Below are 13,708 nucleotides of genomic sequence, written 5' to 3' on the forward strand. Positions count from 1 at the left end.
TGACTTAGTAAGATGCTTTCCCTTTCTGGCACAGTCATAAGGGCAAACCTCCAGCTGCCACCAAAACAGGTAGAATAAACACATACACTCAAGCTTTTTTCCCTTACTTCCATAGAAGTGTTATTATTCTATAACTGCATTATGCTTATGGGAACCACAATCTTCCTCCTTATTCTTTTGTTCCATCCTTTCTTTTCTCTTTCCAGTTCTCACACAGCTAGATTTTGTTCTCTTTTCCCCTAATTTGTAATCACCCATCCTCTTAACAAAGAAAGGAGCAGAGATTATTCCCTTGTTTCTTTCACCATCACTTCACCAACATCTCATGGCTCTGAATGCCTTACTGGCACTAACCAGCTTTATCAGGGGTCTTGACTCACACCACTGCCCATGGACACATAGGCTTTTTTAAGATCTTAATCTCTTTCTTGGCTATGCTTCAGGAGATTTGCAGTCTGAATTTCCAGCTTAATCTCAGATCTCCTCTGTCACAATGGATGCGCCCAGAAATCACTGGAGTTGATCTTTTCCCTGACTTGTGGACTGATTTCACACAAACTTGTCTGATGATCTGCATTTTTGCTTGAACCTGACAATGAATTGTTCAGCTTACTTGGATGTTGTGAGATGAGATCCAGAGCAGGGCTATGGAAAAGATTACAGGACTGGAGAATTTCTTTTATGAGGAGGAAAGGCTGAGGAGCTGGGCCTGTTTAATCTGGAGAAGAGATGACTGAGATGCAATCTTGTCAATACACACAAATATCTTAAGGACAGGTGTCAAGAGGATGGGGCCAGACTTTCTTTCAGTGATGCCCAGTGACAGGACAATGGGCATATGGGGCAATGGCCACAAACTTAAATACAGGAAGTTCCATCTGAGTAGGAAGAAAAACTAACGTGATGGTGACAGAGCACTGGAACAGCCTGCCCAGAAAAGTTGTGAAGTCTCGTTTTCTGGAGATACTCAAAACTTGGATGTGATCCTGTGTAACCAGTTCTAGGTGAACCTGCAGGGGTTGGACCAGGTGATCTCCAGAGGCCTCTTTGAACACCAGCCATGCTGTGATTGATTCTGTGATTCTGAGTGATTAGTATCCTCGGGATGCAAAAAATTTGAGAAGCTCACTGGAATTGAAAAGAATTCAGCTGCTTCCTTAAGAGAATCCTGCTCATGCTTTTTTAGATTAACAACAGCAGAAGAGGAAAACTTCATGTCTTTCTGTCACAAGCGTCAGAGACAAACAAGACCAAACAAACAAAGCTTGCGTAGCTGTGAGTGGAGTAGTACTCTTGTATATGTTGCTGTTCTATTTTACTGGCTTGATCTTGCCAATGGTGTCCTGTAGCATAGCTACATGCTGTGAGCTATGTACACGCACTGTAAAGTCAAGCAATCTCATTCTTACTGCTCACAATGTATTTGCTATAAGTACTTGAGATAAGTTGTAATCTCTGACTCACTGTATATGATGGGAAAGACAGATTTGACAAATGAAGGGAAAGCTTTGACTTTTTTTCTGACAAATGAAGAACATGGACTGACAGCCAAATGAAAAATCCATTCTAGTCCTCTTTTAAAATGAATGAGCCTGTCAGTAATCTTCTTGGTCAGATAAGAATCACCAGTAAGTCCGAACAGATAGCCTACGAAACTTTAATAAATAAGCTAATAGTATGGGGGAAGAGCCAGAGTCAATCTGATCCATTGGAAAGAACTTGTAGAGGTCAGCCTTGTGTGTATGCTGCCAGGTACCAAAATAAGCAGCATGCTCTAATGCTCATGGGTAAAGAGGGTGTGGTGCATTATCCAGGGCATGGCACAGCACTTCACAGAGGCAGGCAAGCAGGAAAGGCACTGGGGCAATGCAGTTCAAGCAGCCAGTTTAGATGGTGGCTTGCCCTTGGCTGGAGAGCTCGGGTATGGTGTCCACTTGAAGGGGAGACAAGACATTTACTCTCCCTAAAAAGGATGTATGTAGCTACTCAGGCACAGCTCCCAGAAAAACATGGAGCCGTTCAGGTTTCAAGCTGTGGGGAGTACCTGAGGCTTTCACTGGACTAGCTGTTGTGTCAAATGTGACCGGGTGGACGACTTGCTCAGCCTGGTATCAGTTACAGTATGAGGTAGAAAGGTTAAGGAATACTAGAGAATCAAAAAGGGATTACTGGTGTAATCAAGCTCTGGCCTCCCTGAGACAGAAGCAGACATCAGAAATAATTCAAGATCAAGTGGACCCTTTCTTCATCCCTCAGCAAGGAGAAGGTAGAAGTTGTAAAGAAAGGAGAGCATGGAGGGTAGTCCATGTTCACTCTGGGTAGCAAGTGAAATCCTTCTTTACCCACTTCACTCCCCAGGTGCCTCAGCACAAAATGCATGAGGCTTTGTGCATGGAAGGCCAGCCAAAGGAGGAAGAGGATGAAGGTCCAGTTACACCAGAGGGGTCACCACAATCAGAAAGGTTAACCCATCTCATTACAACCACTTCCAAGAGTACAAAAAGGTGGGTTGAAATAGTTGTAGGCAATTCCGTCCTAAGGGGAATGAAGGGAATATGCTGACCAGGCCAAACCCACAGGGAGCTCTGCTGCCTCCCTAGGACTGGGGTTAAAGACATCACCAGGAAGCTTCCTAGCCCAGTGCAGCCCTCAGACTACTACACATTACTGTTCTGCCAACTAGAAGACGATAAAGGAGAAACGCATAGTCCAAGAATGACCAAAAAGGACTTCAGGGCCTTGGAACTGTTGCTAAGGGAATCTAGGACACAAGTTCTTTTTTCCTCTATACTTCCGGTTGAAGGCGGTGACATTGGACAACGGATGGACCGAGTCTGTTAACACATGGCTCCACAGCTTTTGCCATCACCAAAATGTTGTGGGTTTTGACAATGGGATGGCTTACTCAACACTGGGCATGTTGGCATCAGACAGAACTCACCCTTCTCAGTGAAGGAGCAGAGTCTTTGCTCCACAACTAGTGGGGCTCATTGGCAGAGCTTTAAACTAGAGGTGATGGTAGAGGGGAACGGTACCAGGCTTGTCCCTGGCAAGCTCTGGGATGACATGCAAAAGTTAGAAAGACAGGGTGCTAGCAAGGCCAGGTTGGATGGGGCTCTGAGCTACGTGGTCTAGTGAAAGTTGTCCCTGCTCATGGCAGGAGGGTTGGAACTGGAAGACCTTTAAGGTCCCTCCCAAACCAAGCCATTCTTGATTCTATTACGCACTTTCTAAAATGCAATCATCATTTAATAAATCATTGAAATGGAATGTAATTTTGAGAACTTGTTGATTGTTTTCTGCAAGAAGTATATTCAGTGGTAGGAGACAAATCCCTTTGCATTGCTTCTGCTGAGTGCGTGACATACCTGCTGAAACACAAAAAGTGAATGGGAGTAATACAACTTTCACAAAAGTCCAATAGTCCTGGTACGTGTGACATCCTTGGAAGGATGCAGGAAATAGACTATTACTCAATACCAAAAAGCAATTAATTGATGGGAGTATAGGGGCTGGAAGTGCTCATCACCATCATCTAGAGACACATATTTACCAACTGGTCCTAGAAAGGACTGATGGAACAGCAGTATAAATGAATATTGAAAGTTTAGGTATCACAATCCTCCACAAAACCCCGTACAAGCCGAAGTATAACAAGTAATCCTTAATAGTTTAAGCAGTTTTGACAGGAAGCAGACAGTCAAATACAGCTGTGACTCTGGACTAGTGATTGCAACAGGCATTTTCTCTGACAGAGGGTAGAAGCTTTCATATTAATACAGAACTTAAGATAACAGCTGCTTCTCTGCTGAAGAAGAAGGGATTTCCCTCCATAACTCCATCATTTGTCTGCTCGAGTTCCAGCTCAACTGCTCTGCCTCAGTCTGGAACAAAAGATTTGCTCACAAGTGCACATTATTAGTCTGGTTTATGTTAATTCAAATTATGTAAAATTGCATCCAGATCTATCACAATGATAATAATTTTAGAGCAAAAATATGACAGTGCATGTCATATTTCTATTAATATGTAGTTAGATATTTAAAATTGCTGTCACTTGAATCAAACTGCAATCAAATAGCAAACAACTCAACACTACACATTCGGAATGTTTATAATTTTAAGGACATGTAGGCTAGAATAATAGCATTTTTAAAGAAGCCTTTGATGATAATTGGCAAAGTGCATAAAAATTTTAACAAAACAATCAATAAGCTGTTGTAAGACTATTCAGGTTGGTGATCTAGTCTGAAGACTAGACTAGACTAGTTTCATTGCAGTGTTGTTTCCTATTTTATTTTTTTAAAATTCAAGAGCCTGTTTTATCTTTTATTTCCTGGTCTCATTTTTAGAATTCTAACATCGCTTGCTTGTGAAATACCTTCTTTCACAAATGCAGTAAATCCTACTAGTAAAATCCAAGGAACTCATGCTTCTATTGTGTTGTACAAGAGAAAGTAAAGTCACAAGGCTACACCCCTCACACAGTAATAGGTAATGGGAAGGTGGTTTCTTAAAGGGCATAGTTTAAAGAAATTGGCATAACTGTGATCTCTGGGGACTTCTTAATCATTTCAAGTACTACTGCTTGCACATCCACACTAAATTTGAGAGTGTACATTAAATGAAGGTTTTGACGTGCTCTGTGAAAAGTTCCCAAAAATGTCCACAATCTGTGAAGTGGTTATCACACCTGGGCATGACTGACAGACCTTACCATCCTCAGGTGAAGCAGACAAAAGCCTACACATCAGAGACAATCAGAGAATCCCAAACTGAGTGAAAAAAAAAAAAAAAAAAATATATATATATATATTTCCATTTATGTGCAATAATATCATTTTAAAAATCTACTTATTGGCCTGAAATTAACTTTCTAACTTACACCGATAAAACAAGCATCTGCACATACCAACAGCAAGGACAGAAAGACTGGCATCATGCCTCTTTCAGATATCACTAACATGCATCATTCAATTGATCCTTGGTGATTTAGAAAGAATTTTTTATTACCTAGAGGAGAGGAGAGAAAAGAGAAGAGAAGAGAAGAGAAGAGAAGAGAAGAGAAGAGAAGAGAAGAGAAGAGAAGAGAAGAGAAGAGAAGAGAAGAGAAGAGAAGAGAAGAGAAGAGAAGAGAGAAGAGAAGAGAAGAGAAGAGAAGAGAAGAGAAGAGAAGAGAAGAGAAGAGAAGAGAAGAGAAGAGAAGAGAAGAGAGAAGAGATTTCATTTTGAATGGACCTAAAATGACTATGTTGTCCAACTGCCTGACCAGTTGAGGGATGATGAAAAGTTAAGGCATGTTATTAAGGACATTATCAAAATACCCCCTAAAAACTGACAGGCTTGGAGCATTGCCCACCACTACTGGAAGCCTGTTCCAGTGTTTGACCATGCTCTCAGTAAAGAAATTATTTCTATTTTCCAATAGGAAATAGGTTTTTCTAACCTTCCTTGACACAGTTTTGAACCATTCCCATATCTCCTGTCACTGGGTACCCAGGAGAAGAGCTGAGCACCTCCCTCCCTATGTCCCTTCCTGAGGAAGCTGTAGAGACCAATGAGGCCTCCTGTCAACCTTCTTTTCTCCCAACCAAACAAACCTGAAATCCTCAGCTGTTTCTCACAGGACATGTGTTCCAGCTCCTTCACCAGCTTTGTTGCCCTCCTCTGGATGCATTCCAGGACCTTTGCATCCTTCTTAAAAGGTGGAGCCCAGAATCACACAGTAGTCAAGGTGAGACTGCACCAAAGGTTCACCTCATGTTGGCTGCAGCATGGCTTTGAGGGAACAGTATTGACAGCAGTGGAGATCTGAAGACATCTACAACAGGTTGAATGAAAGCAAAGTGCTTTGTGGCTGAGTCTACCCTGCAGAAGATCAGATTTCTGCTTATGGATACTACCAACTGACAAGGGGGTCATGGTGGCCTGGTTCATACCTCTCAGCATCAACTACTGTACCCAAACTGAAGTTTTTATCTCTCTGCTTTGCTGCTCTGTCAGCACACAAGATTTGTGTGTTTCATAATGAACAAAACAGAAAGTCTGTCTTCCTCTGGACAGCATGAATGAAAACCAGAGGAAAGCTCCGTGGCAGTAACTGTTTGCAGCAACAGGGAGACCCTGAAGCAATATAATGACCTGTGAGGAAGGATTTTGTTTGTTAGTTTAGATGTTCTGTCTTGTTCTCCCAATAACCTTTCTGACTTCCTTTGGGTTATTTGAGCCATTTAGACAATTATCTCTAATGCAGATATATTGTCTTCTGGAAAAAATAATTTCTACAGGAGCTCTATAGATAATAAAAAAATCCCTGATTTTAACCTTTGTCATCATTTCCATCCACTTAAATGTATGTTTAAGCTGTAAAACTATTTCCCAGCATGCAAAAGGCTTGAGTGCCAAGTTATGCTTGCAAATCAGACATTAAATATGCAGATCCTGTGACATGGAAATGAAACGTACATTTTACGAAGGTATGCTGGCATTTGAACATTTTGTATTTGGGTGTTCTTAAACACCACCAGCGTGTGTGCTTTTAATCATACAACTATAAAGCCATTCATCAAAAGGGGGTTTGGTTTTGTTATGTTTTTGATTTTGTTTTTAATTGGAATAAAAAATAATAGCTCTGTGCAAATTTGGGAAAGTCAACAGGGACACAGAGCTATAATTGACCGTAAGTACTACCCTGATTATTGCTGGGCATAGAGCAGCTAAGGGAGCTGGTCAGACTGCATCCTGAATGGACCTGCAGTTTACAGTAAACTGATGCTTTTGTAACAGTGCAAATGATTCATAAATATTAAAAACCAATGAGAGTTCATGTAAATATATGCTGAGATGCAGTTCCTTGAAAAGGAACTGAAATTAAAGAAAATATTTACTAGCATAATGTATAAAACATTACCCTCACTTTAACGTATAAATTTATTCCCTAACTTAGTTATTGCAGAAATTAAGACCCATAGTATCATAAAGTTTATTTCCAATGTCTTTACTCCCTTTAGTGTGGCTGGGAATAATTCTGTATATATTTGTTTTTTTAAAAAAGGGACATGTGATCCAAACCCTGTAAACTCTTGGGTTCATCCTTTATACTGCTGAACAATTTGGCTCAAGAAGAAACCAGAAAAGAAATGGGAAGAAATTGAGCCTGCAACAAGACAGAAGAGGATCTTTTTCCTCTGATTCCTGTGAGAAGCTCACTTAAGTAACTACAGGCTCTTATTTTATTTCTACTTCATGTGAGAGATTTTGAAAGTTCATTATTCTTCCAGTTCCTCCTTCCTGTAAACGCAGAGCATGCACCTTTTATCTGCAGAAAAAAAGAAAAAAAAAAAGAAAAAAAATTAAAATAAAGAATGGTTAATTTTTTGTTTCATTCTGAGGATGTATTTTTTTCCTATTTAATTTACCAAGGATGTTCTGGTTCTAACCAAGACTTGTGTTCAAAATATTTTACCTCCTCCTCTATTTCAGCTGATTGTGAGTGGTAAGCCAGAGCACAGAGGTCGCTGCTGTAACCCTGAGAGCCCCTGTGGGAGCGCTCCAAAGGCACCTGCGAGGCCAGAGCCACGCTGAACAGCAAATAAAACTAAGCATTCCACATCTCTTTCTGATGGTTTGGTTCCCCACCATTTGGCCATCATGACCTGCTCATCAAGGCTGCCTGCAGACCCCCACTGGCAGCTGGTTCACATAACATCCTCTCTGTGGGTACCCAGGACAGGGTTTAGGAGCAACCATTCCACACCCCGGTACCTCCACAACACTCATTCCAGATACCTTTATCCACTGCCAGCTGTCAACAGCCAACACTAGTGTGAGTAAGCATCTTTCTTAGCATCAGTTTACATCCTGGAAAATACCCTTTTACTGTTTACTACATCTATTTACTGTATGTACTTATGGAGTAAGTATGTACACTTACAGAGTTTGCATACTGGAGCATATCCTTCTACTATTTACTACATATGCTTATCTCAGTGCAACAGTGGTGCTGAAGCACAGCTTGTACATCAGTTGCAGGTTGTGGATCCAACAGCTTGGTCTGCATTTGCTCTCATCATTGATGGGACAATGCCAACTCAAAATCACAAGTCATAAACAGACATATTTACTTGCTAATAGCGCTGTAGATAGAAATAAAGTACTTTTTAAAGCTCATTCATTTATCTGCACTTAAAGTCTCCATTTTTTCTTTTTCATTCTTTTCTACTTCTTTCAGTCTAAGCAATGAAAATGTAAAAAGGCGTCCAAAGTTTTTTTATATTTATCTGCTTAAAAACAACTTTAACAGGATTTATTTTTAGTTGTAAAGTACTCCTGAGGGTGTCAAGTCCGGTAAAAATCTTCCTTCAGTACTATGTAAATGTTTTCTGGATTTTGTCAGCTGTTTGAGATAAATGTGACCCGCCGATGGTCCTCATCAGCAGAATGCTGCCAGTGGCTTCCATTTGGACCAGGAAGGAGAATCATCTTCTGGCGCCGCTCTCCGTGAGCCACGCTTCTGTGTTACAGGCACGGCGGAACGCGGTTTTACTACTTTTGATACTAATAAGTGCAGTTCTCAGCCTCCCGCCTTGTTACCGATGCTCTCCCCAACGACACCGAGCGACGTTGATGCGCCGCTGATAAGCGGCGTCCAGCTGTCAAAACGCCGGCCGCCTTCCAGCACGCCCAACTTTCTCTTCCCAGCCCTGAGCTCCCTTTCCCCGCCGGCTGCCGCGGGACGCGCGGCCGCAGCAGCGGGGCACCGCAGCCCGGAGGGCGAGCCCGGGTCCCGCACGGACGCGGCGGGCGGGGACCGCGCTTCCCCCGGCCGCGCACGGGCGCTTCTCCCCGCGCAGGGGCAGGGCCGCGGAGGGAGAGCCCCCGCCCCGCCGCCGTCCCGGCCGGCGCGGAGCCCGCCCGCGCCCCGGCCCGCAGCGCTGGCGGCGGGGGGCGCCCGCGGGCGGCGGCGGCGGGAGCGCGGGCGCGGGGGTGGCCGAGCAGCGGCGGCGGCGTGAACGCGGCTGCAGAGCCCCAGCGAGCCGCGGGAGCGCCGCGCCCGCCGCAGCCGCCGGAGCCGGGCGAGGAGCGAGCGCGGCCGCCCGGAGCCGCCCGGAGCCGCCGGGAGCAGGCTCGGGCCGCGGCAGCCCCGCCGGGAGGCAGCGAGGGGCCCCTCGCCGAAAGCGCGAACACCCCCCACACCCCCGCCCCGCCGCCTCCGCCCGCCCCCAGCGAAGAGAAACAAAACACAAGCCCGGCACCGCCGCGCTCTCCCTCCTTCTCCTCTCGGCTTTTGGTGGTTGTTTTTTTGGGGTTTTTTTAAATTTATTTTTTCTTTTAATTTTTTTTTTTTCTTGGGGATTGTCCTCTCTCCTGCCAGACTGACTTACACGTTCTTGATAATTTCTCTTCCCCTCATTTTTTATACTCTTCTCCCTGCTTCCAAACCCTGTGTCTGTGTGTTTCAATACTATCACAACCTCTGCTAAAAATAGATCTTTTTATACCCTTCCTCCTCTCTGACCCCATCCAACACCCCTTGTTAAGGTGAGTTGTGTCTTTTCATCACTTTTTTCCTTGTGTGTTGTTTTTTCTTTTTGGGTTTTTGGTTTTTTTTGTGGTTTTTTTTTTGTTTGTTTGTTTTGGGGTTTTTTTTGTTTGGTTTTTTTTTTTTTGTTTTTTTTTTTTTGGTATTTTGATTTCGGTTTTTGTTTTGGTTTGGTTTGGTTTTTTTTTTTTTCCCATTTAGGGCAGGTTTTAGGGAGGAGGGGATGTGGAGGAGAGAATTTCATGGGGAGTCAGGCAAAGCCTTATTTTGCCTTCTGCAGCCTCAGCATCATTCCGGACTGCTCCCTTTTATCCCAAGGATGTAGCTGGCTGATGAAAGTGGGGAACTACTCTTCCTTAGCGCTGCATGCTTGGGAGCCACAGCAACAGCAGGAAAAAAAAAAAAACAAGCTTCTTTTTCCTCGTCCTACCCCCCACTCCCTTCCTCATTCCCTCCTCCTTGCTGTGTCGTTTATTTGTTCGGGTTTTTTTTAATATTTTGGTGGGATGTTTGGTTGGGATTTGGTGGTGGGTGGGTGGTTTTGGTTTTTTTTTGCTTTGTTGTTTTGGTTTTGTTGGGTTTTTTCCTTTCTGTGTGTGCGCTTGGTTTCTGTTTTGAAGCTATACGCCGGGGACTTGGAATGAATTGCATGTAGTGCCAAGGGAGCTCTGTGTGTGTGCACGTGTGTCTTGAGAGTGAATGAGTGTGTGGGTGAGTGTGCAAAGCGCGTTTGTATTTCGTGTTCCTGGGATGATGAGTGTTAAAGCTACCAAACAGTCCCTGTACATAGAGCAAGGAGCTCAGCAGGGGCTGCTGAGGGAGAAACTGGTCAGGGATGCAGGAAAGCTACAGAGCTCTCCACAGAGTTCAGTCCCTAGTGCTCCAGAAGATCTTTCCATAGATCATTACTGGCACCTTCAAGGTGATGGCTCCCATTCCTCTCCTGGCTTCTCAGTAGAGGAGTGCAGAAAAGGAAAACTTTACAGCTAATGAGAAGGGATAGCATTTCTGTTCCTCTAGCAGCCCAAGACAGTGTTATTCCAGGGATGAGTGGGGAAAATAACAGTTGTGATCCAGAGTAAATGGATCATTTGCTGTTACATATTAGTGTTCAGTGAGAATAAGAGACGTGAAACAGTATCAGTTTGGTCAGCCAGCCAAAACATTGGAGTCTGTCTTACTTCCCAATTCCAAAGTTGTTTTAGACTTTTTTTTTTTTCATTCTTCAGACAACTGTGCCTGTTGATGGCAGAAATGTGTTTTTACGGTAAAACAGTCTATTATAAATCTGCTGGGGAGCGATTTATTATTTAGAGGCAATCAAGTAATTTATATGTTTCATGGATTTCCCCCAAGTCTTTTAGTGTGCCTTCAATTATGTATTTTACCTATGTGTGTCAAGCGGGGTAATATAGATTTTAGTTGCATTTTAACAAGGCGTTAAGGCATAACTTGCAGGGTGCCATTTGCAAAGTGTCACTTAATATGGAGCAAAATAACAGCCTCTAGCTCTTTTTCATGGATTTTTCACATCTCTCTTGTTTGTTTCAAAACAAGTGGTGATTTTGCTTAAGAACTTGTAAGGAACACTGCCTTCACAATGGTATACAGTTTCAGATATTAGCTCAAAAGTACTTGTCTGGCTGTGAGACTTGAATTTACTTATAAAATACAAATACAAAGTGCGTGACATACATACACGCACATATACATGTATGTATACATACATGTATACATACATGTTTGCTAACAGGTTGAATCATTTTTGTATCTAAAAGTTTATAAATCAGCTAAAATGGTTGTTGTATCTGTGTTTGGAGGCCTTCATGGATACAGGAATATTAATGTCTAGTTAATGCAATTCCAAAATATCCTGTCTTTCCACATGCTGCATAGATAACACTCAGTAAAAATGAGCAGTCATGGAAATAGTCTTGTGCTATCAAGGGACATTTCATCATTTCTTGTTAGCCTAAATTAAAATATTTTACACAAGTTTGCCTTGGATTTTTTTTTCTGCTGTGGCTGGCTGATTGTGAAAGTGGGAAGCATGTTTTGAGTGAGATGCTTGATAGCTGTGAGGGGAGAGACACCTGATGTGCTGTGTACATCATTCTTGAAGGGATGCAGGGTAAAAAAAACGGGATGGAAAACGAGCACAGTGCACTGGCAGTTTAGATAAATAAATATGGGTGATGCATGTTAGCTTGTCATCTGTGGTTCTGCTGAACCCTGACTGCTGGCTAAACATATTTTCTTGGTAAGCACTGCAATGTGATACAATTTTTCTGGTTTGATAGAGTTTGCTGTTAAAATCACATGTAGCACAGAACAGTTCTTGTTCTGTAGATAAAAATCGTGCCACCTTGTTTTAATCCACAGAAGGCTGAAATATTCACTTCTCTTATTGAAGTCACCAGGAGTAACCTATGATCAGCACTCTTCATGATTTTTTATCTCACCATGTCAGGATTTAGGGTATTTCCAAAGGATACTATTGACAGCAGATCTCATTTTGTTTAGATTTTACTTTGGGTGCATATTGTATGTTTGCAGGTAGATATTGTCTTTTACCACATCAACACTAAAATATATCAGGAAACGGAAAACTCTTAACCTTGTTTTTCTTAGGAGCCTTTAAAGGAGAATTCTCCTGGTGTCCTTTAACTGTTTCTGAAAAAGCAGTGCTCACTTCAGAATCTACACACTAGGAACCTTCAGTTGGTTGCTTAGCTGTTGGTGAAAAAAAAAAAAGATGGAATGTCTGTACACAAAAAGAGCAAGTCATGTGTTTGGGGTTTTTTTATGACAGCTGAAAGACAGGAGTGCTTTCAGCTGGGTATGACAGTGTTGAAGTGAGGTTAATGTTGAGTTTGATCTGGGGGTTGTTCCCATTGGCATGAGTGACAGCACAGCAACACTTAGCTTATTCTGTAATGTACTAACCTAGATTAAACATCTCTTTAACTTATATTTTGAGATTTGGATATGGCATCAAACCTTGGATTTATTCACTTCTAAAGCCTTTTTTTGTTTGTTTGTTTTGTTTTTGAAACAAGTCTTTAAAAGCTGTGAACTTCTATAAACAAAGTAATGGAGCGTCCAGAAGTCACTCCAACTTTGTGGACCTTATTGCTGTGAAAGTAAGGTGGGATTTCTCTCTACTGCTCACTAACTGAAAGGATTTTCTTGTATTATTGCACCTTGTTATTCTGCAATGTGAGTGTAAAATGCTTAGTCAAAGGAGTTTTTGTTCTGTGGATATGGTGGTTTCACAAAAGAAGAACATCTGTATTTTGTCTTGTCCTAAATTACATACCCATCAGGTTCAGTGACATTTTGTTGCGGGGCAAAATTGCTGTTTCATTTGGGTATACTTATCAAGGAAACTGTATTGATGGTGGACTTTTCTTAGAGTTTTAACAAAGTAAATGAGAACTATCACAGGGCTGCCTGGTAATTTTGGGGCTGGGGTGCCGTGGTTTTATCTGTGTCCATGCAGAATGCACTTACAATATACATTAAAAATCAGTAGCATCTGAAAGTCTTAATCCATTTTCCTCTTCAGATACCTCTTTCTTTACTAGTTTAAAATGGTACTATATGTGTATGTGTTTCCATCCGAGTGTGTATTTGTAATTTTAAGGTGTTTCGATGAATTATGTTACCTTAAGCAAAGATGACTATTTATTTGCATTTTGTCTGCTAGAAATACAGTCTTTATAATAAAATAAGTATTTTTCTTCTGTTGTACTTATGCATAGAAGAAAATTAGTTTTTTCCTCCTAAGAAATGCATTACTCTGAAGAACCAGATGCTGAACAGATCTACCAGCAGTTCCCTTCCCAGTCGTGGTGCATGTGGATGGGTGTCAGAGGGAACAAGTGCTCAGGCGTGGCAGGGACAGGAAGAGGGTGGCTCTCTGCAAAGCAGGGGGTCTAATATCTGGTGCTACAGTGGCTGAGTTGTTCAGGGCTAAGACAGCAAAGCGTTCCCTCACCCTTAACAGTATAAACTCCTCTGTCCTATGGTTTGCATTCATCAGTCTGCTTCTTTTTCCCTTCATTAGATAGGGACGACTTAATTACAGTCTGGCAGTGCTAACACAGCTCTCTGATGACAACTGTTTGTAGGAGGTCAAGTGAAAAGTAATTCTGGAGAGGAGTC

At 42.3% G+C, this 13,708-nt stretch overlaps 1 protein-coding gene across 1 annotated transcript in view; it reads left to right on the plus strand.

Moving 5' to 3' along the window:
• The first annotated feature begins 9,032 nt into the window (after positions 1-9,032).
• Positions 9,033-13,708, plus strand: part of LOC119698151 (poly(rC)-binding protein 3-like) — a 507,654-nt gene continuing 502,978 nt past the window's right edge. Inside the window, exon 1 of the mRNA XM_038129760.1 lies at positions 9,033-9,540. The gene's annotated coding sequence lies outside the window, so the exon portion shown is untranslated. The remainder of the gene's footprint in view (positions 9,541-13,708) is intronic.

Source organism: Motacilla alba, chromosome 2 (assembly GCF_015832195.1).
Source record: "Motacilla alba alba isolate MOTALB_02 chromosome 2, Motacilla_alba_V1.0_pri, whole genome shotgun sequence".
Classification (NCBI taxonomy): Eukaryota; Metazoa; Chordata; class Aves; order Passeriformes; family Motacillidae; genus Motacilla; species Motacilla alba.